General features: G+C 36.6%; 1 long non-coding RNA gene across 17 annotated transcripts in view; it reads left to right on the plus strand.

Annotated features, from left to right (window-relative positions):
* The window catches only part of LOC109492563, a 139,510-nt gene that overhangs the window by 39,516 nt on the left and 72,356 nt on the right, over positions 1-27,638 (plus strand). For 2 of the 17 annotated variants that reach the window (XR_006595272.1, XR_006595286.1), the window contains 2 exons: positions 9,095-9,182; positions 18,729-18,928. The exons of 14 other annotated variants lie outside the window; for them this stretch is intronic. This is a non-coding gene — a long non-coding RNA (uncharacterized LOC109492563). Of the gene's footprint in view, positions 1-9,094; positions 9,183-18,728; positions 18,929-27,638 lie in introns of those variants that run through there. One more of the 17 variants, XR_006595277.1, reaches the window with a different exon arrangement.

The raw sequence follows: 27,638 nt of genomic DNA on the forward strand, positions 1-27,638 counted from the left end.
AAGATAATGAAATTATACCATTAATGAGAAGATATCAAATTATTCTTTGTAATTACTGACATATAACCAAGCTGTCTTCATATCTGAACTACGACTGTATTGAAAATGAGTCACTGGGATGCCTGGGTGGCTCAGGCGGTTAAGCGTCCGACTTCAGCTCAGGTCACGATCTCGCAGTCCGTGGGTTTGAGCCCCGCGTTGGGCTCTGGGCTGATGGCCCAGAGCCTGGAGCCTGCTTCCGATTCTCTATCTCCCTCTCTCTCTGCCCCTCCTCCGTTCATGCTCTGTCTCTCTGTCTCAAAAATAAATAAACGTTAAAAAAAAAATTAAAAAAAAAAAGAAAAAAGAAAATGAGTCACTGAGTGTTAAAGAAACATTTCTTAGGCTACTTAGTAAGGAGAAACATTAATAAGTAGAAACAAAGTTCTTTTAACAACACAACCAAGTTCTTAATCACTATGTTTTATAATTGTAAAATGTTTATAATTTTTCCCTGAGAACTCTATTATAATACACCAAAATATTAAACACGCTTATATCAAGAGAGAAGAATAGTAATTGTTGAAAGATAGGCATGTATTTCATTATGTCTATAAAAATTTTAGGATGCAATTTTTGTATTTATTATTATCTAAGCATTATAAATATAATTGCCTTGAGAATAAAAAGTAGATCTTCCCATGTATGGTCTCTACTATGAGTATCTTGAATGGTAGCAATAGGGGCGCCTGGGTGGCATAGTCGGTTAAGCGTCCTACTGCAGCCAGGTCACGATCTCGCGGTCCGTGAGTTCGAGCCCTGCGTCAGGCTCTGGGCTGATGGCTCAGAGCCTGGAGCCTGTTTCCGATTCTGTGTCTCCCTCTCTCTCTGCCCCTCCCCCGTTCATGCTCTGTCTCTCTCTGTCCCAAAAATAAATAAACGTTGAATGGTAGCAATACAGGTTTTTAATTTTTGATCCTTTACAATGTTATTGTTTAAACATTTTTCCATAATGAGCATATAATACTTTAAGACCTATTTAAAGAAAACTGATACATTTGAAATTTTATGTTTAAATTTGCATTTGTAGAAGAATGTGTAGGAGTCACTAAATTTTTGAGTACCACGTGCCACAGCCCAAGATAACTCCTGTACAGGTTTAAATTTTTAGGAGCTATTTAAATAATTTTGGCTGCACCACAGGCACAGGAGAAGGGCGAGGAGTAGCAGCAAGAGCTTCACAAAAGTATTTATTGACCTTTACAAGAGCAGAGACACCATCAGGTGAGTGGAGATCTGGCAGCTTCTAAGCATTTGCATCCCTGAGAATTACACCAAGATTGTGAGGGTTCATTATGATGATTTTGACAGCTGTGTGAACTGCAGGAATCTCTTCATCACCCCACCTTTCATGTTTTAGCCTCATTCTTCTCTTGACTCTTCTATGCATCTTTAAGCTTGGCACTTGAAACTTTGAACTGGTAAAGCTTATTTTATTTTTCCAACCTTATATCTTATGACTGCAGAAAAAGAAACTGCTACGAGAGAAATAATCTATGATGCCCCAAATATTCTATAAAAACTTTGCCTTTTCTCCTCTTGCTCCTGACATTCTAACAGTTTTTCAGTCAAGGTGTAATCCTATATTTGTTCGTTATTTCCTTCTGATTTCGATAACCTTCATTTATTTGCCATTCTAAAATGAGTATAATGTAATCCAATATATAAAATATTTAATACAAGACTCAGGAAGGTTGAAAATATTGTGGAAATATTGTGAAAACTTGTGAAACAAGTGAAACTTGTGAAAATATTCTTTTAAATGTGCTGGCAAATCTCACATTCAATGCACATAATAGCAAAAACAGGCAAATGAAATATATAGGCACTAATTACTGTTATACTCTTATGCCTCCTTGATTTCTGTTTATGTCTTTTCAATTACATTTCTCAGGAATGGTCTTTACCTGCTGCCATACACTTCTTATATGCACACTCAATGGGTTACTCCAAACTAGATCAATTTATTTCCCTCATTCTAATTACAGTCCTGGAAAAAGTTAAGAGGAGACAGCTTTTCTAAACTTTCCATTTTATGATGTGTCAGTAGAACTGAATACAGTTGGCTACTCCTTCCGTCTTTAAACTCATTCTTTCTTTGGACTTGGTGATACTTCTTTTATTATGGTTATTTGCTGCCACATTCAAAGGATAATTGTCTTCTCCACAACCTCTAAGGTTGATCCTTATCAACCTGGATTCTCTCACAAGGGAGTTTCTTCAAAACACACAACTATGGTTTTCACCTAGAGGTCAAAGATTTGCAATTTTATCTTCAGCTGAGATTTCTTCTGGGAGCTCAACATTTGTATTTCCACTGTTCTCTTGATCTCACCACTTTAATGCTTCAAAATCTCCCCAAACTAACAAGCCAAGAATTGAAATAATGATCGTCCTCATTTCTCCCCCAGAGCCATTTCTCTTCCAGTGTATCCTGTCATAATAAATGATGGCAGATGCTCTCATGTGAGCCAGAAAGCAAAGGGTTGTCCATGAGGACAACTTTTCCTTCTTTTCCACATGTCTGTAAGCAACGCTGTCCTGCTAAGGTTTTCTTCTGATTGTATGTGGAATTCATTTTTCCCATCCCTAATATTATGTCCAAACCTGTTACTCTTGCTCATGCCCTATTGCAATAGCCTTCAGTTATTTGGTTGCTTCTATTCTGGCCTCAGCTACTGTACTCTTCTCTCTTAGATATAATGCTGTTTTCACAATGTCTTCTCCAGTCAGACCTGGTGATGATAGTTGTGCAGGTTGTGTTTTGAACAACTTTACAGGGAATCCTTCACTCATTATTCTGGTTTACATAACTGTTTGACAACTTCCCAGCAGATGTCAGCAAAATGTTCTTGAGAAAGGGCCCCTTTTCCTAATTTATACAAAATCACCCTTTGGGCTAGTAGCTGCATGTGTGTCCCTCACTCTCTTGCTTAAAGCCATTCAATTTCTCTTCATTTATTGAGGATTAGGTGTAACATACTAAACATGCATGCAGTGGAAAGTTTCACACATGACCCTACCTTGCTCTCCTACTTTAATTTGTACCACACTCTCTTCATTCTCTTCAGCTCAGTCATCTTGGCCTTTTCCAACTCCATGAAACATTACCTGCTCTGCGGTCACCTTACTTTTTCCCCTTCGCTTTCTGCTCGTGGAGTGCTCTTCCCTCTCCCTTCACCTAGTTTACTTGTAATCTTTCCATCTCAGCTCTACTTTCAGTTCGCCGGGGGGAATATTCTCCCATCTTCTATTTAGGTCAAATTTCTCTGTTATGTCCTCTGATTGATCCATGAAACTCCCTGCTCATAATATTTAGCACAGTTAAGGAAATTTCAAAATTTTGTATGGCTTTTTGATTAACATAATACATTCCTTTATAAACTGGAACATTCATAAGGGTTAGTGACCGTGTCAGTTTTGTACAATACTGTATCCCTAATTCTACCCAGTTCCTTAACCCAAGTAGTTTGGGCCTCAATAAATATGAAAAGAAGGAAGGAAGGATCGAAGGAAGGAAAGGATCAAAGAATGGAGGAAAGAAGGAAGGAAGAGTCTACAATGTCTACCAACTATTGTTGGCATGACCAAAGTAGATGGATAATTAATTGTCTGGAAGGTTTTATTAGAAGTTTTCTGATAATAATGGCATTATTTAGAGGATGGATATTTATGTAAAACTTTAGAGTAGAAAGAACATAAATATGTAAAGGTTTCAATTTAATGGAGTTTACAAAGTAATTTTATGTTAAAAATATGAAAAATAATTGAGAATTCCTCACACAGATACGAAATTGAAACTTTTCAATTATACATAATGTACTTCAAAGTTTTTTTTTTAAACATGTTATTGACAGTAGACTGGTTTTAACTACTTAACACATTAAATATGTTTCACACATTTTCCATTGAGTATACCTAATTTTTTTTTTTTTACATAAAGTTTCCTAAGAAGACTTTCATTAAAATTTTACACTTCGGTAACTGGAACATTAATAACAGCTGAAGATATCTTTTCATTATCCATTTTGGTTTCATAAAATTAGTAAGAATGTTATATTTGAATAATAGTTTGGTAGATGCTAATGAAATAAGAATTCAACCTGTCTATGACTTCATTTTTCATTATTATGATTAAGTAATGTGTTAAAAATAAATGTTACTCAAATTCATTATATAAGGTGATTTCCCTTTAGATTTAAAACCTGCAAAATTAGAAAGATGGAACAAATTTAGTAAAAGGATTAATAGGATTTTTGTTGGCCAACAAAATGGATGGCACATTCGTTCAGTCTTCCAATTGTTCAATAAATGTATATAAAATACATCTCTTTATATCTGTATATTTATATATAGATATAGTCTGTGCCATGTCATAGACTGGGTTATTTAGCACTAATTGAGACATAATGTCTGTGGTCACATAGCTTACAGTTTCATGAAAGAGACATGAAAGACTGCCATAAGCAAGACAAAGGGCCGAAAACGTGAGATAACTCCGTCTTAATATCCTTGGGAGTCTAAGTTACCTGTTAGAACCTAGAAAACCTTCAATGTCCTGGGATGATTTGTTTGTTTGGGGGGAGCATGCAATTGCTGAGTAAAAGAACCTTCATAGAAAAAGGAGATAAATAGAAAAAGTTGATAAACAAATCTTAGTTCAAGGTGAGGGTAAATAAAAGACTTGAGAAAAATGTAAACACTATATTCACATTTAAATACAGAAAGCAAAAGTCATATTTCTAAGCTAAATTCTCTTAAGTGAAAATTTTCTTAAGTGAAGTAGAAATCAGAAAGCAGACACTAGGGCTGAGATTGTCAGTAATCCAGAATATTTGTAACATTCCATTTAAAAATAAATGTGTCATTCCCTCACTACTGCTTCATGGTGATCAGAATTTATACTAGCAGGACTTAGTAGCGGGTTAGCAATAGGTTTTCTTTAGAGCCAGCAAGAAAAATTAAGCCACTCTTGAGAAAAGGATCCTCAAAGAATATAGAAAGTAATGGTTGCTTTAAAAGGGAGTAAAAGGCAGTTTTGGCAAAGAAATAAGAAAGTATGTGTTCCCACCTTGGGGCTGAGAAGTCGCCCTTGGGTCTACTGGTATATAAATCCACAAGATTAGGAAATGCAAAGACAAATAGCTCCCTGAAGGCTATAAGGTTGAGAGTTGAAGGCTACAGCCAAGCTAAGAACTATTGATGAATGATTAGCAAGCCTCTTGCAAAAGATACACTAATTGACAGATAAGGAGAGAAATGGTTAATTTTTTTTTTTTTGATAGAATGGCATCTGCTGAGCCAGTGAGCACAAAAACAAGATAAAGGTCAATAAAATTGCAGTGCAATCCACCAATCATACAAATGTCAGATTTGGAAGACCAATGTTGTAACTTTAAATTAAGTGCCAAAGAAAACTCTGAAATCAGCATACTTGAGTGTGATCTGTAAACTGACATAAATGTAATGCATGGATCTTAAATTATTTCAAGAGTCAATATATTTTGAAGATGTGTTATGCATATTATAAGTCATAAAAATAATCTTGAAACCCTGAAAGGTTTTATTTTAAAAAAAGCTAATCAAGTGAAAATTTTAGAAATCCCACAGAAGACCATATACTAAAATTAACTAACATAACATTTATATGCTATATAATAGCATATATTTTAATTTGATAACACCCTTTAGGGTTAAATTCAGTGAGTTGAGTTTCAATGAAGGAGGTTGAGTTTTAGGGGGACTTGAAAGATTATGGCTAGAACTGTATTTGGAGATAGACACATGCATGGACCTTATTCTGCAGTACTACATCAACATGACTTTTAGCTAAAAACAAGATACTCCACAAAAAGAAAATATTGCTTCCTCTTAAATAGTGAAAAAAGAAATCACACACACAAAAAACAGCCCAAATCAACTGCCAAGATCTTATACTTAGAAAATGCAAAAACCACTTTCCTTTTGTTAGAAAAAAAAGTCACTCTAACACATGTTCCCTTTAGAAGAGTCTCTGTTATGTGATTCTTACTGTCAACCTGTTGAAAAAATGAAATAGTGTATTTTCTCTTCTCCGATTGCATCATTCATTGGTTTGGGATTTTTTCAAGATGTGGAAGATAGTAGGGCATCATTTAAGTAATCACCTTTCTCAGACATGTTTATTGATGTCCTTTGATTTGTATTAATAGCATCCAAATTGGAACTTTATTCATCATGAAACAAGCATCAACACAAACCTTTGCTACAGACCTGGTGTTTGATGTCCCTGAGTGGACCCAAATGCCTCCAACCTTTGTACTCAGCACACTGTATCTGCTCATTCCCTAAAGCAAAGGGGTTTTCTTGACCTCTAATTTATACCCCGCAGCCAACATGTATGGGGTCTTTACACCTGTGTTTGCCTTTTCAAGCTCTCTCACTTGAGAGCACAAAATTTTCCAAAGAGCTTCAAGAACTGGTTGGGTATTACTTCTACCAAAGCACATTTTCTAAAACTTTTCAACAGGTGACTACCTTTACTATATTTAAGACTTGTATACTTTTATATATCTTTCACCAAGTGATGCCTTTGGATGCTCTGATCTGGAAGACCATTCCCAAAAGAAGCCAGTCAATCCCACAACTAGGTTGATTTATCTCAGATTCAGCCTTAGTCTTCCTCAGATTATTCTATTTCCATACTATTTTGCCTCACAGGCAAGGTCACACAGGACACAATAATATGTGTCTAGGATTCAAAAACACTTGGGCCACGTTTCCATATTGAGTCTTTGTCTTGTAGTATTGTATAATTTGTCTGTTTACAAATATGTTATGTCTCTACCAAGGGATATCTCTTTATCCCTTAGTATCCACATGATGTAAGAGACAATGCAGTGAGTATTTAATAAACTATTAAAAAGATGAATGTCTGAAGTTGCACAGTAATGAAAATAACTTGGAAGAAATAAAATTAACTCTTTGTTATAAAAGTATTTAGGTAACCAGACCTATTATATCTTCGAGTAATTACTGGTTTTTGAAGGGAAATACATGTGTCAAAGAGTTGTCCTTTTTCTTTCAGAGAATAGTTGTTTTTTCTTTTTATTAAATCATTAATACATGTTTCATTTCATAACTCAGAGGAAAAAACTATCAGAATTTTATTTCTTTTTTTTTTAATTTTTTTTTCAACGTTTATTTATTTTTGGGACAGAGAGAGACAGAGCATGAACGGGGGTGGGGCAGAGAGAGAGGGAGACACAGAATCAGAAACAGGCTCCAGGCTCTGAGCCATCAGCCCAGAGCCTGACGCGGGGCTCGAACTCCCGGACCGCGAGATCGTGACCTGGCTGAAGTCGGACGCTTAACCGACTGCGCCACCCAGGCGCCCCCAGAATTTTATTTCTATATATTCATTCAGTCATTCTCTTTGCATGTTATATACATGTATATATATTCTGCATATTCTAATTTATAATCTGATTTTTAACATAAAAATAAAATCTATGTTTTTCCCTGTGTCAGTATTTCCACAGTGTAATTTATAACCTTTGCTTTCAAGTATTCTATATTTTATTTCACCAATAATTAACTAATCCCATATTCATGTATTTTTAGATTTCTTAATCCTTCCACTTTCGTGAATAGTGCATTGATGAATGCCGCATAACACAAGCTTTGTCCAGAGCCTTATTCTCTTATAATAAATAGCTCTAAATGTATTGGTGGGTAAATGATAGGCATTTAAAAAAACCTTAATACATATTACTAAATATATAAATATGCTATCAATTTTAAAATCTGTAACAATAGTTTTTATATCTTGCTTTCTGTCTTTCCCTCATCTACTTGTGCTGAGATATGTACATTTAAATTGATCGATTCTCAGATTATTGCCCACCATGATCAGTCATCAATTATAATTTGCTTTGTTTTAATTTTTCTTCTTTCCCCTCTATCCAGACTCCCCTGTCATATCTCCCTCCCTTACACAGATATGGTTTTGAATGTGTTTGATGTATGTCCTTAGATATACGCACCTCTAAAATATATCATGTTCCTTTGTCTTTGTATGTATTTTTGATTTACAGAAATGAGGTCTTGCTATGAAGCTCATTATTTTTTTAATCCAGTACTCTCAACAGTATGTTCTATGAGATCTACTGGTATGTCTGAGAGTACCTTTAAATTCATGCTTTTAACACTGCATCCTTTACATTTGATTCTCTAGTTCCCTTAATGATAGGAGGCTGGGTTATCTCCAACCCCTTTGACCGGAAAGAGTGATGCAATAACTGTGCAAATACACTTTTTACAGACCAGTACAAATATGTTTTTAGGACAGATACCCATAATAGGGTAGTCATAGGTTTTAGTTAACTTGAATAGGTATAGTCATAGGTATAGTTAACTTGAATAATTACACAGTTCTTTCCAGATAGATGATTGTCTAAGTATGCCTCACTCATTTATTTTATTTTATTTTTTTATTTTAGAGAGTGCACAAGTTAGGGAAAGGGGCAAAGAGAGCAAAAGAAAGAATCTTAAGCAGGCTCCACAGTCAACACAGAGCCCAGCATGGTTCTATCCTATGACCCTGGGATCAAGAGTGAGCTAAAATCAGGAGTGAGATGCTTAACTGACTGAGCCACCCAGGCGACCCACTATACTTCACTCCTCACTGCAAGATAGTCATAGTTCTTTTTCCCCCATCCTTATCAAAACTTGTTATCTGACCTTCCCTTCCTTGCCAAGTCTGTGTCCATAAAGTGGTATCCTATTGCCTTCTTATTTGCATTACTTTAATTGTTAGTGGGGATGAGCACTTCTTTATAAATGTGTTACTAATCTGATCTTCAGTGTCTGCTGACTCTTACAGCCTGAAGGCAGAGCATCTTGCATGGCAGCCTGGTCCTGTTACACAGCCTTGTCTTGTGCTGGGTCCCAATCAAAACGAGCAGACTTTCAGGCCACTTGCTAACTGGCTCAGAATATAATACCCAAATGAGGAATATGTTTCCTCCAATATTCAAAGAGGCCTACTAGCCACTGCCTCTTCTTTTTCTTATAGAAGGGGAACAGATGCAGCAACTTATGCTTCACCTTAGAAGAGATCCCACAATGCCCCACACCGCAGGCCTCCGGGAAATTTTACGAAGGTGAGAGTCCCCTGAATTTTTGTGGAATTTATTTCTCACCTTTTAACATGCAAATGTTGTAAGAATAAGTCTAGAGTAGTTGCTGCTTCTTGCTCATTATGCCTAATCAGCATAATATCATCAATACAACAGACTGGTATAATATCTTGGGAATGGGAAAAACAATCAGACTCCCTACAGACTAAATTATTACACAGGCCTGGAGATACCCTTGAGGGAGGACAATGGCGGTATATTGCTGGCCTTGCTACCGAAGAGCAAACTGCTTCTTGTGCTCTTCAGCACCATACATCAAGGAAAACACATTCGCCAGATCAATGGCTTCATACCAGGTACCAGGGGATGTGTTAATTTGCTGAAGCAATGAAGTCACATCTGGAATAGCAGCTGCAATTGGAGTCACCATTTGGTTAATTTTATAAAATTCCACTGTCATTCTACAGGATCCATCTGTTTTCTGCACAGGACAAATAAAGTAATTGGAATAGGGATATGGTGGGTATCAGCACCTCTTCATCTTTCAAGTCCTCAATGGTGGCATTAACTTCTGAAACGCTTCTATAAATGTGATATAGCTTTGGTTTACTATTTATCCCCAAAACGAAGCAGTTCTAGTGGTTCCCACATGGCGCTACCACAGCAGTCCTCACTTTGTAGGTAAAGGAGCCAATGTGTGGATTCTGGCAGTTGTTAAGTAAGTTCATTCCAATTATACATTCTGGAACTTGAGAAATAACCATAGGATGGGCTTGAAGATCCAGTGGACCCAGCGTAAGAGGAAACTGAGTTAAAATTCCATTCATCACTTGATCTCCATAAACTTTACTCTGAATAATCAACCACAATGACATGGATCTCCTGGAATTAGTATCACTTCAGAGCCCATGTCCAGTAATTCTCAGAAAAATCTGGATATCCTTTTCCCCAGTTTGTAGTAAACCTACTAGAAGGCCATATTCCCCTTTCAAGAAGACTGGGAGAAAGATGAAGGGTATCCATTTTGAGCAGGGTAGCTGGATTCTTTCTCAAAGGAAGCTGGCCTTCTCTTCATTTAAGTAGTTCTGGGTCTATAAACTGGTTCACATCTGGGTATTGTTTGAGGGAACATCGTTCTCTGTTTCAGTGATTCAGGTTACTCAGTTTAGACCTTTTCCATTACATTTTGTTAAGCAAGAATTTTATAGACTCCTTATCTCTCAATTATTCTGGTTACTGCTTTGACTTTACTGTCCATTCTGGTAACCAGACCCACCTTGTCTCTGGTGATTGAGTTCTGCCCCTGGTCCCCTGCCACCCTGGCGTCAGTTATCCCCATTTTATATAAGGATCACTGTTCACTGGCAGTCAGATCCCACTGTAATTTCTGGCCTACAGAAAAGAGATAGCAAAAAGCTCTTCAAAGGTGCTGGGGCTCACTTCACAAATTATTTCTCAAAGTAACATGAAAGACATCAAGGTGTCGGTAGGGCCACACTCCTTCTGGTGGCTCTAGGGGATCACCCATTCCTTCCTCTTATAGCTTTCCTTGGCTCATGGCCACATCTCTCTTCAATCCATGTTTATATCACTTCCTCTTCTATGCATCTGTGTAAAATATCTCCCTCTGCCTCTCTCTCACTTGTAAGCTCCTATGCCAGTCAGTTTCACCATTTTGCTTAAAGCATGGCATTGTTGTTTTGCCTTAGTATTTGATAAGAAATGTTATCCATCTGTATTGTCTTTTCTTCTCATGAATAATATCTCATTTTCTGTTATATTCTTAATTGACTGTTGATGGTATAGAAAAACACAGATGGCTTCGTAAGTTAGTCTTGCATATAGACTATTTGCTAAATTTTCTCATAGTTCTATAAATGTCTCTTGATCTAGTTGAATTTTCTATGTAGATAATCATATCATCTGCAAATAACAGCACTTTGACTTTTTATACCAATCCTTATAACTGTTATATCTTACTAAAAAGATAGTTTTGCTGACTATAAGTTTTAATCCTGTGTTTATTAGTAATGGCAATAGTAAGAATTCTTACCTTGTTTCAGATGTCATGGGAAATATTTCTAGCAGGTTTTCATTAAGAATCACGTTAGAAAAGGGGCTCCTGGGTGGCTTAGTCAGTTAAATATCTGACCTCGGCTCAGGTCATGGTCTCACAGTCCATGAGTTTGAGCCCTACATCCTGCTCTGTGCTGACAGCTCAGAGCCTGGAGCCTGCTTCAGATTCTGTGTCTCCCTGTCTCTCTGTCCCTCCCCACCTCATGCTCTCTCTCTCTCGCTCTCAAAAATAAATAAACATAAACAAATTTTTTTTTTAATCATGTAGACAAACACATAGAAGCAGAGAGTATGATGGTAGTTAGTAAGGGCTGGACAGAGGGGAAAATGAAATGTAGATCAAAAGATACAATGTTTCAGTTTTACAAGATAAATTCTGGAGATCTGTACAAAATAGGGCCTACGGTTAATAATACTATATTACACATACTTAAAAATTTGTCAAAGAAGTAGATCTTATGTTAAATGCTCTTCCCGCAAAAGGAAAAGAAAAAAATCACGTTTGTTATTAATTTTTAATTTACACACTAGTTCAAGTTAAGAAAGTTTCTCTGTTCCTTTTTTTTTTTTTGGTTTCAAGCATATTAATCACATTATTATATTTGTATATAGATTTTCTTTTTATTATGTGATTGGCATATTTCTTTGTGAGAGGTGAATTTAAAACTATAATGGTTCTTTTTCCCTCTCCAACTTTTTAGTTGTGTATTTATAAAATTGGGGGCTATATATTAACAATTTAAAGTTGTTGTAACTTCTTTTTTTTAATTTGTTTTAACATTTATTTATTTGTGAGAGACAGAGAGAGAGCAAGAGTGCGGGAGGGGCAGAGACAGAGAGGGAAGCACAGAATCTGAAGCAGGCTCCAGGCTCTGAGCTGTCAGCACAGAGCCCGATGCAGGGCTCAAACTCACGAACTGAATCATGAGATCATGATCTGAGCTGAAGTCAGTCGCTCAACCAACTGAGCCACCCAGGTGCCCCATAAAGTTGTTGTAATTTCTGAATCCATTTTCTATTTACATGTATTTAAAGTAGTACTACTTGTGATACTTTTAACTTAAATAATATATCATTTGATATTAAAATTTCTATATTGAGTTATTTGGGGGCTTATATTTACCTGTTGTGTCTATAACAATTTAGTTTCAGAATTTTGTATCCTTTTTGGTTCAGTGAATTGTTTACAGACAACATATTGCTAGATTTTCTTCCCCTATGTAATATCTCTTCTGATTGATGGGGTCATTCCATGTAGTGGGCTGAATGATGGCCCACAAAAAGAGATTTTTTAGATTCATACCTAGGACTTGTGAGTATTATTGTACATGGCAAAGATGTGATTAAGTTAAGGCTATTAAAAAGAGGTGCTTATCTTGGATTATCCAAGCAGGCCATGAATGAAATTTATAAATTATTAAATTGTTTTGTGTCTGTTCACTCATATCCTTAATAGGAAAATTAGTGCCTAATTAGTCTTCCTCACAGCTTCTTGGTTGTGACAGTTAAGTGGTTAACTGGCCCCAAGCCATTTGTCTGCATCCCAACATGGCTCCACTTCCTCACCTAACCTTAGCTTAGGATCTTGAAAAACATAGGCTTACATATTAGATATAGAAATACTGATTACAGAAAGAAAAATCTTTAAATCTGAGGTTAATTTATATGACAATTCAGTCATGAAATACAAGAAAAAACTGGGGTAAATATGGAATGCATATATAAATACAACAATATGGTAAAATAGATATAGTAAAAGTAGTCAAAGTATAAAACACAGTATAAACATAGTAATCTAAGCAAACTAATATGAAATAAATGTATGTGATAAATTATCCATTACAATTACTTATGGTATTTCATAGAAGAAAAAGATTTGTTATAAACGCAAAAAGTAGCCATAAACCTCATTAACCAACACAGAATATGGCAACTTTATCAAAAATTATTAATAATATACTCTACATGTAACCACCACCAATTTCAGAAATGCCTTGGAGTAATTGTAGATAACAATTGTAACTGTATTATTGAATTTTTTTTAAATAAAATTATGATATGGCACCTGGATGAAGAGTAAAAATTAAAACCTACATGGTTGAGAAGTGATAGAATATTTTTTATTCTTGTTGGCTTTATTTCTTCTCAGTTATACAGAACAGTATAATTAAATAATAAAAACTATTAAAAGTACATTTTATGGTGCCATAAAATTTATGCATTTCTTGGAATTTGAAATAATTAAACATATGTAGAGTACATGTTTTATCTCTAAGTAGATGAAAGCTTCATGAAAATATAAGAGCTAAATTAATTGAAAACTGTTAAATTTAAATTAAAAATGTTTAATATGTCATAAAGGGATGGGAACATATGCCCACATTTATACAAGTCTGTGGAGTTCAAATCATAGTGAGATCTTAAAATGGCACACTTAAACATAATTTGGTAAGTATTCATAGATTTTTTTGATGTATATAGAAGTCTCAAATTTATAAACATAGGTAAAACTAGCCAGAAAAATTATTACTAGGAATGCATTTGCAGAAAGTACTACTACAAATAAATAAATATACATATAAAGGTTTTATGTTCTTGGCAAATTTCGGTCTAAGCCATATGTAGCTAAAGCCATGTACATATTACTAAACATCCACCATATTCACTACTTTTTGAAACTTGCTAACACTTCTTCATTAAAATGGCTGTGTACTGTTATATTTTTTTTGCTTATTAATATAGTCAATATTTAAAATAACCCTGTAAAGTATCATCCACATTTTACAAATGAGGAAACGGTAAGAAAGAATTTAAATAACAAATCCAAATTCACACAAGTAGAAACGGTTTTAGCCCAGATTCAAACCTTGGTAATTTGGTAATTTGGTCCTAGAATGAACACTTTTCATCATTTTGTGACATGGCTTTTGCAGGTTTTTAACAATTAGAGTCAGGTCTCCAGGAAAATGTTGATAGAGACAACGTTTGCAGTCCACACACTCAGCATTTCTATCAAACCCCTCTGCTCCCATAACTCTAAATTGCTCTGAGGTTGCTGCCCTTTGTAATTACTCCCAGGGTAATAATTACTAAGAGAAGTATCACAGATTGCTACATTTGTATTTTAATAATCATGCTAGAGATGTACCAATGGATTCAAAGAAATAGATCTGAAATTGTTAAATTTGAAATAACAGGCAAGTCAATAGTGATGATGGAGTCAGGGGCTGGGCAGGTACATGACCGTAAGCAGGAGATCTTATTAATTTCCCATGAAATGCACCATAGTACTATTTAATTTTTTTACCTATTTATATTATTAGGCTAGCCTTAAAAGTATAATGTTCTTGCATATTGTATGAATCCAGGTTCTTCAGAGAAACAAATCTAATAGTCTAGTCCAAGGATAGGAGAAGGCTGATGTCCCAGTTCAATCAGGCAGGAGGACAAGGAGGGGGGTAAATCCTTCATCCACTTTTTGTCCTCTTCAGCCCATCATTGGATTAGATAATGCCCACTATTTGGGGGAGGATAATTTACTGAGTCTACTAATCATAATCATCATAATCATCACCAATCATAATAGAAATACCCTCACAGACACATCCAGAAATAATGTTTAATTTGGACACACTGTGGCCTAGTCACATAGACAAATAAAATTAACTATCATAAGTCCACCCCTTGTCAACCTGGAACTCATATGAATCCCCTTAAACCATACTTTTTTCCAAATAAATAAAATAACAAGGTTATAATTCTGCCTACCACATTCCAACTATCCAGTGTTAACCAACAGTGAAATAACCCCTTCCCTAGAAGAGGAGGTAAATCCTTGAGTGATGTTTACTGAATTTGATATTCCTTAAGTTAAATAATGCAATGTAAAATTAACAGCAATTAATTGCAATGATAGAAAGTTAAGGGGTACCTGGGTGGCTCAGTCGGTTGGGCGTCTGACTTCAGCTCAGGTCGCGATCTCACAGTCATGAGTTCCAGCCCCGTGTCAGGCTCTGTGCTGACAGCTCAGAGCCTGGAGCCTGCTTCAGATTCTGTGTCTCCCTCTCTCTCTGCCCCTCCCCTGCTCATGCTCTCTCTCTCTCTCTGTCTCAAAAAATAAAAACATTAAAAAAAAATTTTTAAAAAGTCAATACATCTCATGTATCCCATGTCACATAATAAAAAACTAAGAGAGAAGGAAAACACTTATCTAATCTTTAGTGGTCACATGCTCAGAGCTGGTGTTGACAACTACCTTCTTCCACTACACACTCTGTATTCCCTTTGACTTCAACAAGCACCTCAGCAAGTCTTGGTTCTTCACCGGGTATGGTGACCCAAACTTTCATTCCTGAAGAATCTGAGCCATTTAGAAGTATTGCCTTGGATTGAGTTGCTATAACTTTCCAATGAGCTTAATTTAGGGCGTGGTAATACTAAGAGATGCCCTAAGGAATCTCTTGTATTCCAAATATTCTCTTCCCTACCTCCGCTGGGGAGTAGTAGTACAATTTTCCTTGGTAGTCAGAATCAGTCACCCCAGTGAGCACTGCAACTTCCTTCTTTGCCTGTTGATTCAGAGGCGTGAGAAACTCAAACTGGCTGTGTGGCAGTCTTAACTTTTTAGTTGAACAGAATCATTGTGTCTCCTAGTAGAAGAATTCCTCCCTCTGGGACTAAGGATTTGGGGCCAGCAGAACATAAATTCATAGGGAAAGCAATGCTGCTGCTTCAGGATGGAGTGGAACATAGACCAACGAATTCCATGAGCTCTGTGGCAGCACATACTGTGTGGTGAAGGGACTTCTCATGGTAATGTGGTGGCCCATGCTTAAGCATTCAGTCTATACTAAGGCCAGTAGAAGGCAAAGGCTGTTCCTCAAAAGGAGAAAAGTTTTTTGCTGAGGATGACAGGGCTTTGTTTCAAAATCCTAAAGTCCTATGCTTCAGTGCACTTAAAACAGTTTGCCAAAAGCTTCAAAAACATGACTATCTGCAACTGACTCTTTTTTTTTTCAATATATGAAATTTATTGTCAAATTGGTTTCCATACAACACCCAGTGCTCATCCCAAAAGGTGCCCTCCTCAATACCCATCACCCACCCTCCCCTCCCTCCCACTCCCCATCAACCCTCAGTTTGTTCTCAGTTTTTAAGAGTCTCTTATGCTTTGGCTCTCTCCCACTCTGACCTCTTTTTTTTTTTCCTTCCCCTCCCCCATGGGTTTCTGTTAGGTTTCTCAGGATCCACATAAGAGTAAAAACATATGGTATCTGTCTTTCTCTGTATGGCTTATTTCACTTAGCGTTACACTCTCCATTTCCATCCACATTGCTACAAAGGGCCATAGTTCGTTCTTTCTCATTGCCATGTAGTACTCCATTGTGTACATAAACCACAATTTCTTTATCCATTCATCAGTTGATGGACATTTAGGCTCTTTTAAAGCACCATGAGTGTGTTGGATCTTATGGGCTAAGCTACAGAAAATCTTGTTTTGTTTCAGTGCCTTCTCTTTGTGGGCCCCCTTCAAAACTAGCAGATGTTCAGGTCCTTAGTAAATAGGCCAGGGTAACACACCCAAATGAGGAATATGTTGCCTCCAAAATGTAGAGATCCTTTTTGGTTGTAGGAGGGACCAGGTCCAACAACTTATCCTTCATTTTAGAAGATATATTTCAATATGACCCATACCACAGGGCTCCTGAGGTGAAAGTTCTCTGAACTTTTGTTGGATTTACTTCTCACCCTTTGGTATGCAAATATATCACTACTAACTCTAGCATAGTTACTACTTCTCTCTCACTAAGCCCAGACAGCAAGGTAATGGACCAGGGTGACATCCTGTGGAAGAGCAAGGTGATGAGAATCCTTGCCGACTAAAGTATGACAAAGGGCTAGTGATTTGATCTAACCCCAAGGTAAGACAGTGAAGGTATATTGCTGGCCTTGCCAGCTAAAAACAAACTGCTTCTGGCAGACCTTATAGACAGCGTGGAGAAAAAGGCACTTTTCAGATCAATAATTGCATAGTATGTACCAGGGGATGTGGTAATTTGCTTAAGCAATTAAACCACATCTGTATAGAAGCTGCAATTTGAGTCTCCACCTGGTTTAGTTTACAATAATCCAATGTCAATCTCCAAAATCCATCTGTCTTCTACACAAGCCAGTTAGGAGAGTTGAATGAGGAGATGGTGGGAATCACCACACATGCATCTTTCAACTCCTTGATGGTGGCAGTATTCTCAGCAATGGCCCCAAGACTATCGTATTACTTCTGTGGAGGCTGAGAATTCCTATAATCTGCTGTCTGCAAACTGGAGGTCCAAGAAAGCCAATAGTGCAATTCTAAAACAAAGGCCTGAGGACTATGGCAACCAAGGCTATTAATCCAAGTCCAGGAGCAGAAGATTAATGTCCCAGGCAGGGAGGAAGGAATCATGCCCACCCACGCTGGGGAAGCATTACTGAGTTCACCTGTTTGAATGTTAATCTCATCCAGAAACACCCTCACGGACACAGTCAGAAATAATCTTTTAATCTGTGCACCTGTGACCCAGTCACACCCACACACAAAAATAACTATCACAATATTTCCATAGCTATATAAATGCATAATTTAATTAGTTTCTCCAGAATTTGGGGGGAAAATATATTTAGCATGTCTAAAGTGACTATACATCCTTGAGGTTGAACTATACTGGGACGTTACTTGAAATGGCCAAGTGTCATTTTGCAATTGCCTATAAAATTATATTTCTTAAGATTCTTGTTTAAATTCAGCATTTGAATATGCTACCCTCACCCTTGAAATAAGCTATACTCTGACTAATGGAGACACAGTAGCTGTCACACAGACAGACTTCTTAAATGAGGCTTATGTACCCTCAAGTTTGAACAGTTCCAGTGTGTACAACCAAAGGCTTGTGACCTTTGCTATTGGGAAGAAAAAAAAAAAAAAAAGACGTCTGTTGACTCTTGGGCTCATTATTTCACACATACAGCCAGTTGGATTAAAGTTTCCTAGAATGGCAATACCAGTTTCCAACACAAAGTTATTTTTTTTTCGGTTGCAAAAAGGTGCTATTTCTCTTTCTCTGAGAGCCATTTTTTTACTTCTGTATAATAAACTTGAGAACTACAATGTATCTGCAGAAATAGGAATAGATGATTCAGCTTATCAAATAATATTTTTCTATAACTTCCAGATCAGGCAGTAATGAGGGAAATCAGTACCCCCGTAAAAATAATTTTATTTCACTTACTCTAACATAAAAAATATCTCTATAAAAATACTGCGACTCTCTTTTCAAATGTACATATATATATGTGTGTGTGTGTGTGTGTGTGTGTATTACATTTTATCTTTTTTCTGGTAACTCATTATTTTTAAAATACATATTTTAAAATGTATATTTTCTGTTTCTCTTTGTTTACAAAGTGCACATTTTATTGATTCCCAAATGAATATTACAATTTTTTTTCTTGTAGGAATCATAGAGCCTACTTCCCCTGTGGATCTCAAAACATTTTCTGAAATATTTGAGGGGAGATGTTTCATCCTAGACTATACTCATGTAGAAGAGAGAACCTGTAAATCACATTTAAGAACTGATGATAAAAAGTCATACAATTGATCGTAGAGATACCCTTAATTTCCTTCTGCATGCAGATTGAAAAAAAAGGCAAAAGTCACATATCAAAAAATAAAAAAATCCTAGTGTGTGGTATTATTTCCAAAATAGTGTCTGCTTGAACAGAGGTATCCAGCTTTCTTATTCCAAGATGTATGTTAAAATACCAAAAGTATTTTTACCAGTAAAGAAGAAAAATCCCATTTCAGCCATAGAAACAGAAGAAGAGTTTGTCTCACACATAACACCTTTAGACTAGAAATGAAAATGATACCATATTGAAACCAAAAAAACAACAACAACAAAAAAAACACTGAGAGAGGACTCACTCTCCTCTCACAGGTCCCAGTGAGAAATCATAGGAAATTAGGGGAGAAAAGAAGAGATTTATGGGCAACTTCAGAAACAGTTCTTTTGGAGGTTTACATTCTACGTGGTGGTGATGACATTGAGGAAGCTGGTAGATTTTTGTCTGGAGCTCCTTCTTGAGGCAGTGGCCTTACTTGTATTAGCAAAATCAGGAAGGAGCCTGGACGTAGCCAAAAGTGAAGAGGCTAGGACAGAGGACAGCAGAATATTTAACATTTCCTGTCTGTGTCACTTCACCAAGCAGAAATAAAGATTTTTGTGCCATTTGGAAAGCTCATGGCCCTAAACCATTCTACTCAGTGTTTAATTTACAACAAATAAACCATTCAGCTTAATGCTTATGTCTACATTTCTCAGAACAATTAGGTAGAAAGTGGCAGGACAGGAGAAATACGCATTCATTGTGTCAATGAGTGAGAATGAGGTCTGAGAAATGTGTTCTTTGTTTAAATATGAGTAAGTAAAAAGACTGGGGGGGCACCTGGGTGGCTCAGTTGGTTGAGCGTCTGACTTCAGCTCAGGTCACGATATCACGGGCCGTGAGTTCGAGCCCCGTGTCGGGCTCTGGGCTGATGGCTCAGAGCCTGGAGCCTGTTTCAGATTCTGTGTCTCCCTCTCTCTGACCCTCCCCCGTTCATGCTCTGTCTCTCTCTGTCTCAAAAATAAACGTTAAAAAAAAATTTAAAAAAAAAGCCTGGGTAAAGGGAAAGTGGAACCAGTGAATCATGAGAGAATAGTGTCAATGAAGCTAAGGAAAATTGTTGAAGAAGAAAATTCTTGCAAAGAGTTGGCAACTGATTCAGATGCTGGGAAGGATTTAGGACTAAACACATTTGTGCATTTAGGGGATTCAGATCCTCGGTGCATTTATTCAGGGTGATTTTAGAGGTGTGATGGGAGCAAGAGCTAGGGTAGAGAGGATTGCAGGGATAGTAGAAGGTGTGTGGAAGGTTGAAAAATGCCTCCCTCCAATGATGTCCTGAGTTTAGAGATTCTTACCATTTGGAAATGTACTGTTTCGTTAAAAGAGAATAGCTCACAATGTGTACGTATCATCATGTCGTACACTTTAAATATCTTAAAATTTTGTTTATCAATTATGCCTCAATAAAGCAGTAGAAAAAGAGGAATAACTGTTGGGTGAGCAGAAATATGTGTATTTATGAATACTCGAGTGCATATATGCATATAATTATGTATGAAAATAAATGCATATATAAAAATTGAAATTGTTTTAATGGACCAGTATTTCCTTAAACGTGCTTTAGTAAAAAAAAAAAAATGTTTTTTTCACCTATGCTTTAGAATAACAACCGACAAAGAATAAAAGTAATCTGTTCAGTTATATATAGTCACAAAAATGAAACTAAAGCTACCAAACCCCTCTTCTACTTACTTCTCATGGTGTAAGGCTCTCAATTAGTGGAAAATCCACCATATGCTTATATCCTTCATTTGAGCTTAACTCCTATTGTGTCAAATTTATAAAATAAATTTAATTTAAAATTTACAGACCATATGTTGAGTTAAACTTGAAATCTCCTAGGACGCCTACAATAAGATAAATATTCAAATTGGTGAAGTAAATTTCCACAGCATAACCCCTACTTCTCCTTATTGCATACCCGACCATTTTTATCCAAGCCGCAGTGCATAAAATAGACATCGTATCATCCTAGGCCTGCCAATCATATTGCTCTAATTGTTGCAGAAAACTTAATGTGAATTTACCTCTGCTAAAATTGCTCCTCCACAAAGAGTTTCTCAAAGTACTTTATCAAGATTCTGTGGTGTAGAACTTCACGATGTAAAATGAAATTCTAAAATAGAGTCACTTCCTGAAGAAGCACAGCTTTCACCCTCATTGAAGTTATAGTTGAGAGCGGAAAGCAAAAGAAATAATTACCTTGCATGAATGAGCAGATTTCTTGTATTTCTCAAACTGTATTGGCGACCTCGGTTTGCCCACGTTTGGATGGAAATGAGCTGGGTCCTTTCTTGCAGGAAAGAGTTGGGAAAATAATAAGAAACAAACAACTGAGAGGGTAGAGAGGAAGACAGGTGGACGTAAAGAAAAAAAAAACATGTTTGTTCAAAAACATCTTAAAACGATCTGATACCTTTATCTGGTAAAAATAATATATTTCCTTGAATATAGAAGCTGTTGCAGTTACTAAGAGAACACACTTAACATTGTTTTTGAAAGGGTCCAGAAAGTATCTGTATAAGGTCTTTCTTTAGCAAATCCAAGCTACAGGCAAACTGGCCTGTCACTTGAGTTTTATGTACTGGAAGTTTCTGGAATATATGGATATTACAGAACCTCTGACAAGTCTCAATATGGTAATCACAGTGCAGATGTCTCAGTCTTTGGAATAGGGCCATGTCCTTCTCAGGAGATGATATTCCATGCTTGAAAAGCAGCTCTGTGCTTACTATGGGGCCTTGACAAAGCATGAACGCCAGACCATGGGCAACTATGTGATGATGGCATCCAAACAGCCCATTGTGATCCTGGTACTATCTGATTTCGCAAATTGAAAACAGGGGCGCCTGGGTGGCTCAGCTGGTTGAGCATCCAACTTCTGCTTGGGTCACGATCTCGCTGTCCGTGGGTTCGAGCCCCGTGTCGGGCTCTGTTCTGACAGCTCAGAGCCTGGAGCCTCTTTTGGATTCTGTGTCACCCTCTTTCTCTGCCCCTCCCCCACTCATGCTCTGTGTCTCTCTGTCAATAATAAATAAAAAAGAAACACAAAACACAAAAGACAAGAATGAGAGCACCAACCTTTTATTTATTAATTTATTTATTTTTGCTAAAAAGATAATCAATGTTTTCCACTGATTATTTGTATATCCCCTCATTCTGCCTGTTTTCCCCGTTTCTATCATGTAAAAGAGTATACCGATGTCAGCGAGTATTTCAATTTAGGTTTTGGGTAGGATTGTGATTACACTGACACCAACCAGGTATAATGTAACTAATATAAGACAAAGGAATGTGTATCCTGAGGGGCAAAAGTAAGAACTACGCTTAGGTAGTCTTATTTTCCATTCCAGATCCACTCTCCATTGCTCTCCACTACTCTCTTTGCTCCTGGAAGTGTCCTTCTATCTATAGATCCAAATGAGTTCCCTTACCTTTTAACCAGATCGATTCAGAACTCAGCTATAGCTGCACTCTCTGAGTTCAGAGCTGTGGTGGTCACAGATTTGCATGGCTGCTCCTTCTGGAATGTTCCAGCAGGCCAAGTCTTTCCCTTAACCCTGCTTGCATACATGTGAAAGCTCCTTCCTTAAACTCTCCTTAATTACCTTTTGAGGGTACCATCTGTTTTTTGATGGTCTCTAACAGAAGCAGCTGTTTTGATGCAGCTGTAACAAAATGGTTGGTAAAAAAAAAATGTAAAGGAACTGTTCTTATGAATTACATCAGATAGAAACAGCACATCCCTAAACTTCACAGTATCTCCAAGCCTTGCCCTATTTCTTACACCCTGCTTCTTCTCAAACTCTTGGCCAGCATCTCTCCACACCATATGTAATCAAAGATTCTCATTGCATCCTTGGTCCCAGTAGTTCTGAGTTAGAGACATATTAACTTGTAGTTAGGGGAGACTCAGGAATGGAGTGAAGATGTCTATTATGTATATGACAAGGCAATTAAAAAAAAGTATAAAATTCTTAATTTTTCAAGGTCTGAACAGAATAATTGCAAGGCAAAATTGTCGCTGTGCCAAAACAGTAACGTCCAAATGTCATGTGCTATACTTAGAAGTGTTCAGTCTATTAATATCCAGGAGCATGAATAGGTGGACTGACTTCTATTACACATACTATAAAATCAACAACAGGAAAGTTCTAGCCTTTAATTATGAAATGTAAGCTTCTAGAGGAGAGTAGGATTGTGAAAGGGTCTTATTTGATGAGAATACATTTTTTTCATGGACTTTTGTTGGCATGCAAATCCACCATAACACCTTGATAGTATTAGAAATGCCTTTATTTACTTTTCAATGTTTATTTGATCCTGACTGCTTAAAAATTCATAAGCACTCAGTCAAGCATATGCAAGAAAAAAAAACAAGTTTAGAATAGGTGAATAAACACAGAGCATGTGAACTTTTAGAAAGCTGAAGATGTGTTGAATTTAGATCAAGTCTATTTTTGTAAAAGTTTGTAACTATTTGCCAGCTTCTTTAAAAGCAAATACAAGAAAACATGCATTTTCCATATTTATTATTAAACTTCACCTGTACCTTTCAGGTGAATTTATCATTTTTGTTTCTGACGGGTGTTATCTGTAGAGACATGATTTGATTGTGTGCTTTTTAAACTGACAACTGGTGGGCTGAAAGTTAGGGCTTGATGATACAGAAGATCTTGCACCAAAGCTCTGAGTACCAACCTGACTTTTGTTTCTTTATATACTTTCTCTTTTACCATACAATTCCAGTTTTGAAGCATACAGCACTAACACCATTATAGGCATTTCTGCTTTCTTGGAATCTTTTTGTTAGAGTATTTGAGGCAAATTTTTTTTCCATACATGCCATTAAACTCAATTCATGTTTCTGTGTTCAGTTGAAATTGGACCTCAATTGATTCTAAATAACAGTGAAATGGAGAGCTGATCTCCATCCACCATTTTAAACCTAATCTTTTTAATGCTGTTTTTGATCTCCTTTTGATCTTAATTTTTTTTTAGAGTTATGCATTTGTAAACCAGTTTCCTCAGTTGCTTGATTTGACATATTTATAAACCTAAAAAATAAATGTTGCAGTAGAGAAATAATTGCCAATAGCTTAACTTTTTTCTCCTTGAAGTTGCCATGTTTTTCCTCCCTCAATCCAAACTCACCCTCTTAGGCTCACACAAGTGCACACATGGGCTCTCTCTGTCTCTTTCTTTCTCCTTCCCTCCCTTCCCCTTTCCCTCCCTTCCTCCTTCCTGCCCTGCTCTCACTCAATCTTATTCTTACTCCCTCTGTTACTTCAGTAAAATTTCACTTGTATGGGGAACAAAATAAAAATAGTGATTGAGTCTGATGCAAAAATGAGACATGTATTTCAGATACCTGGATTACACTCCCTGCTCCATAGTGTTCCAGTTCAAATTACTAAATTGATATTCACGTATAATTCAATACATGTCTAAAATAGGTTGAATAAGGGGTACCTGTGTGGCTCAGTCAGTTAAGCCTCTGAGTCTTGATTTCGGCTCAGGTCATGATCTTACGGTTTGTGGGATCAAGCCCCACATTGGGTTCTGTGATGAGCATGGAGCCTGCAGCCTGCTTGGGATTCTCCCTCCCTTTTGCTCTGCCCCTCCCCTGCTCACACTTACATGCTTTCTTGCTGTCTTTAAAAAATAAATAAATAAAATTAAAAAAATAAAATAGGTTGAATAAAAACTATTTGCAAATTCCTCTTTTCCTCTTACTGCAGTGGTTCTAGTTTGAAGACTAGTCCTATAGAGTTAATTGAGAATTTTACTTAGGACCCATCTTTTTGAGGAATTCTTACCTGTGATTAATTTTTTATGTAAATGTTGACTCAACATATAGGAGCCCTTCAATAAAATTATATGTTTATATATATATAATTATATTCAAACCAATATTAATTATAGCACATAATATATGCATAATAATGTATGTATCTATTATAAATGAATTACGGATTAAGCACATCATCATATCTCTAGTGATCTCACAATGAAAATTCATTTTTATTATTAAATAATTTTAGCCACATACAAGTTAACCAGCAGTGTGGCTTCTAACAATTGACAATTCTCTTAACTTATCAGAGTTTCCTTATTTGTCAACAAGGAACAATGTGTCTGGCCCTATGAATTTATTTTCTGAATTTAAATACAAAATTTATGTGGCCAATTTTTGCAAAATGTCTGCACAGCTAACCGCAAAATTAAGTGGTGGTGGTGGTGATGGTGGTGATGACGGTGATGGCAGCAGCATTTGTTGTAATTTTTTCTCTTTGTCTTTCCAGAAGTTCCCCAAGGTAATTTAGATCTAAAGAGATGGATGTTTCTTTTGCTGCTATAATAAATGACCACAAACTTACTGGCTTAAAACCATTCGATTTTATTATCTTTAAGCTCTGAATGTTAGAAACCCAAACTGGGTCTTAACTGGACTAAAATCAAGGTGTTGTCAGGATCATGTTCCTTCTGGAGGCTCAAGGGGAGAATCTGTCCCTTTGCCTTTTCCAGCCCTTAAAGGTCACATGCATTGCTTTGCTCATTTCCCTATGCTCCATTTTTAGGCCAACGCACCTGTGTCCCTCTGTGCCTTTTTTCCAGATTCATACTTGCCTCTGATTCTCTCTTTCGCTTTCCTCTTCCACTCTTAAGGATTCTGATTACATTGAGTACACATGAATAATCCGGAATAATGTCCGATTTCCGGATTTTTTACTTAATCACATCCGCAAAGGCCCTTTGCCATGTGAGGTAATATTTTCATAGGTTTCAGGGATTATGAATGGGTGTTTTTGAGTGATTATTTTGCCTGTTCCAAAACCTCTCCCATCTTTCAAAACTTCAATTGAATCTTACCCTGTCTTTTCTCTGAAAGACGTTTTTATGTTTTGCCTGATAGGTCTGTTTTGCTTATATATTCAACAAGTTTATAAATTCTAGATACTTATCTTTTTCCAGTTACAAGTGTTTAAATGTATGTTCCTAGTTTAAAACAGATCTTTCAATTATCTTCCCTGACAGGAGATCATGAAGTCATTCTCCTGTATTTTCTTGTATTTTAAACTTTTGCCTTCAGTATTTAAGTTTTTGCTTATCACTCAAACCTTACAAAGACAAGATAAATACTACAAAATATCTCTCTAATCATACTGCCAGAGGAATCTTAGGCTTCAGGCTTGCATACAAATTTATTTTGTGGGAGATAATGAAATGAAGATCCCTGATTGGAAATGAATCTAGACATTCCACTTTTGTCTTTTCATAGGGGAGCATACAGAACTCCATGCTACAAGTGTGTTCAGTGAGTCAGGTGGCCTGAGTGAGTAACAGGTGCAGAGACTCTGTCAAGGTAGCCATCAGCACACAGGTTAGCATGGCATGTGAATAGAGGAGTTCATCCAAGACAAATCTGTAAGGAGGCTGAGAAGGAGCAATCAAGGAAGGGGATAGGAGAAGAACCAGAAGAGCTTCCCATTCAGAAAGCTAAGGATATTTGGGGTTTCAATGAGGAGGTTATGGTTTACAATATTAAACACTCCCTGGATAACAAATGAAAATTCAGAATTCATTGCAACAAAAATTCAGTAATCATCTTTCTGAAAGCTTGTTCAGTGGAAGACTAAGACATGAGATAGATATTGCCATGATCTGAACAATAAATGGAAAAAGAGGGAGCAGATATAGGGATTTGGATGTCTTTTTCAAGAATCTTGGCAATGCCAGGGAATAGAGAGGGAAATAAAACTAGAGAAGGCTTGAAGTATAAAAACAAATAGAAAAGACATGAGGATTTCTCAAAAAACACAAGTAGATAAAGAGAGAACTTATGGGGGGAAATAGGATAATGTCTAATAACGAATGAAATTCTTGAGGTAGCATTTATGAGATCCAGAGAACAAGTGGAGGAGTTAGCTTCAGTCAAATGAGACATTTACTATCATCATGAGAGAAAGAAGTTATAATTCATCATCACTTTTGCAGATGGGGTGTCAGGAATTTGAAGGAGTTCTTATCTGAGTGTTTTCATATTTCTACGAAGTGGGAGACAAGATTTTCTGCTGAGAATGAGTGGGAAGGTATTAGGGTAGGGCATTTGAGGAGGTAAGAAATGGTTTGATTAGATATTATGGAAAATGGAGAAAAACCTTATCAGAGCACAGAATTGGTGAGCAGGGTAAATGGTCCTATTGAGCTCAGAGAACATTAATTTATAGAGGCAATTTTCTGAGGATTTTGTGATTTTCTCCAGTTGAATTCAACTGCCCAGGTATAGGAACAAAGAAATCAGTCTGTTGGATTGCTTCAGCTTTGGTTTGTTAGGTGGGTTCAAAAATGGAAATTGAAAATGGAATTGAAAATATTAACAAAGACGTGGCTGAAGAAATTGATCAAACTTCGTAGGCTTAAAAGGAAGAAAGTAAAGCTGACGTAGAAATAAGACCCTATATATGATTGATTGTACATCGCAGAAGTGAGTCCAAATTAGCCTGATTAAATAAAAAGATTACTTTTTTTGGATGCACTCAGTCACCTTGGTCTACTTTGGGAACATTAGAAGATTAATAAGCACTAAAGTTACATATATACCTTTCCTATCAATGTCTTTGATTTATGTAATCATGTTCTTTCTAATGTCCTTCTGATGAGACAGTATTTTGTCCACATTTAAAAAAAGCA

This window comes from Felis catus, chromosome A1, assembly GCF_018350175.1.
Source record: "Felis catus isolate Fca126 chromosome A1, F.catus_Fca126_mat1.0, whole genome shotgun sequence".
Lineage (NCBI taxonomy): Eukaryota > Metazoa > Chordata > Mammalia > Carnivora > Felidae > Felis > Felis catus.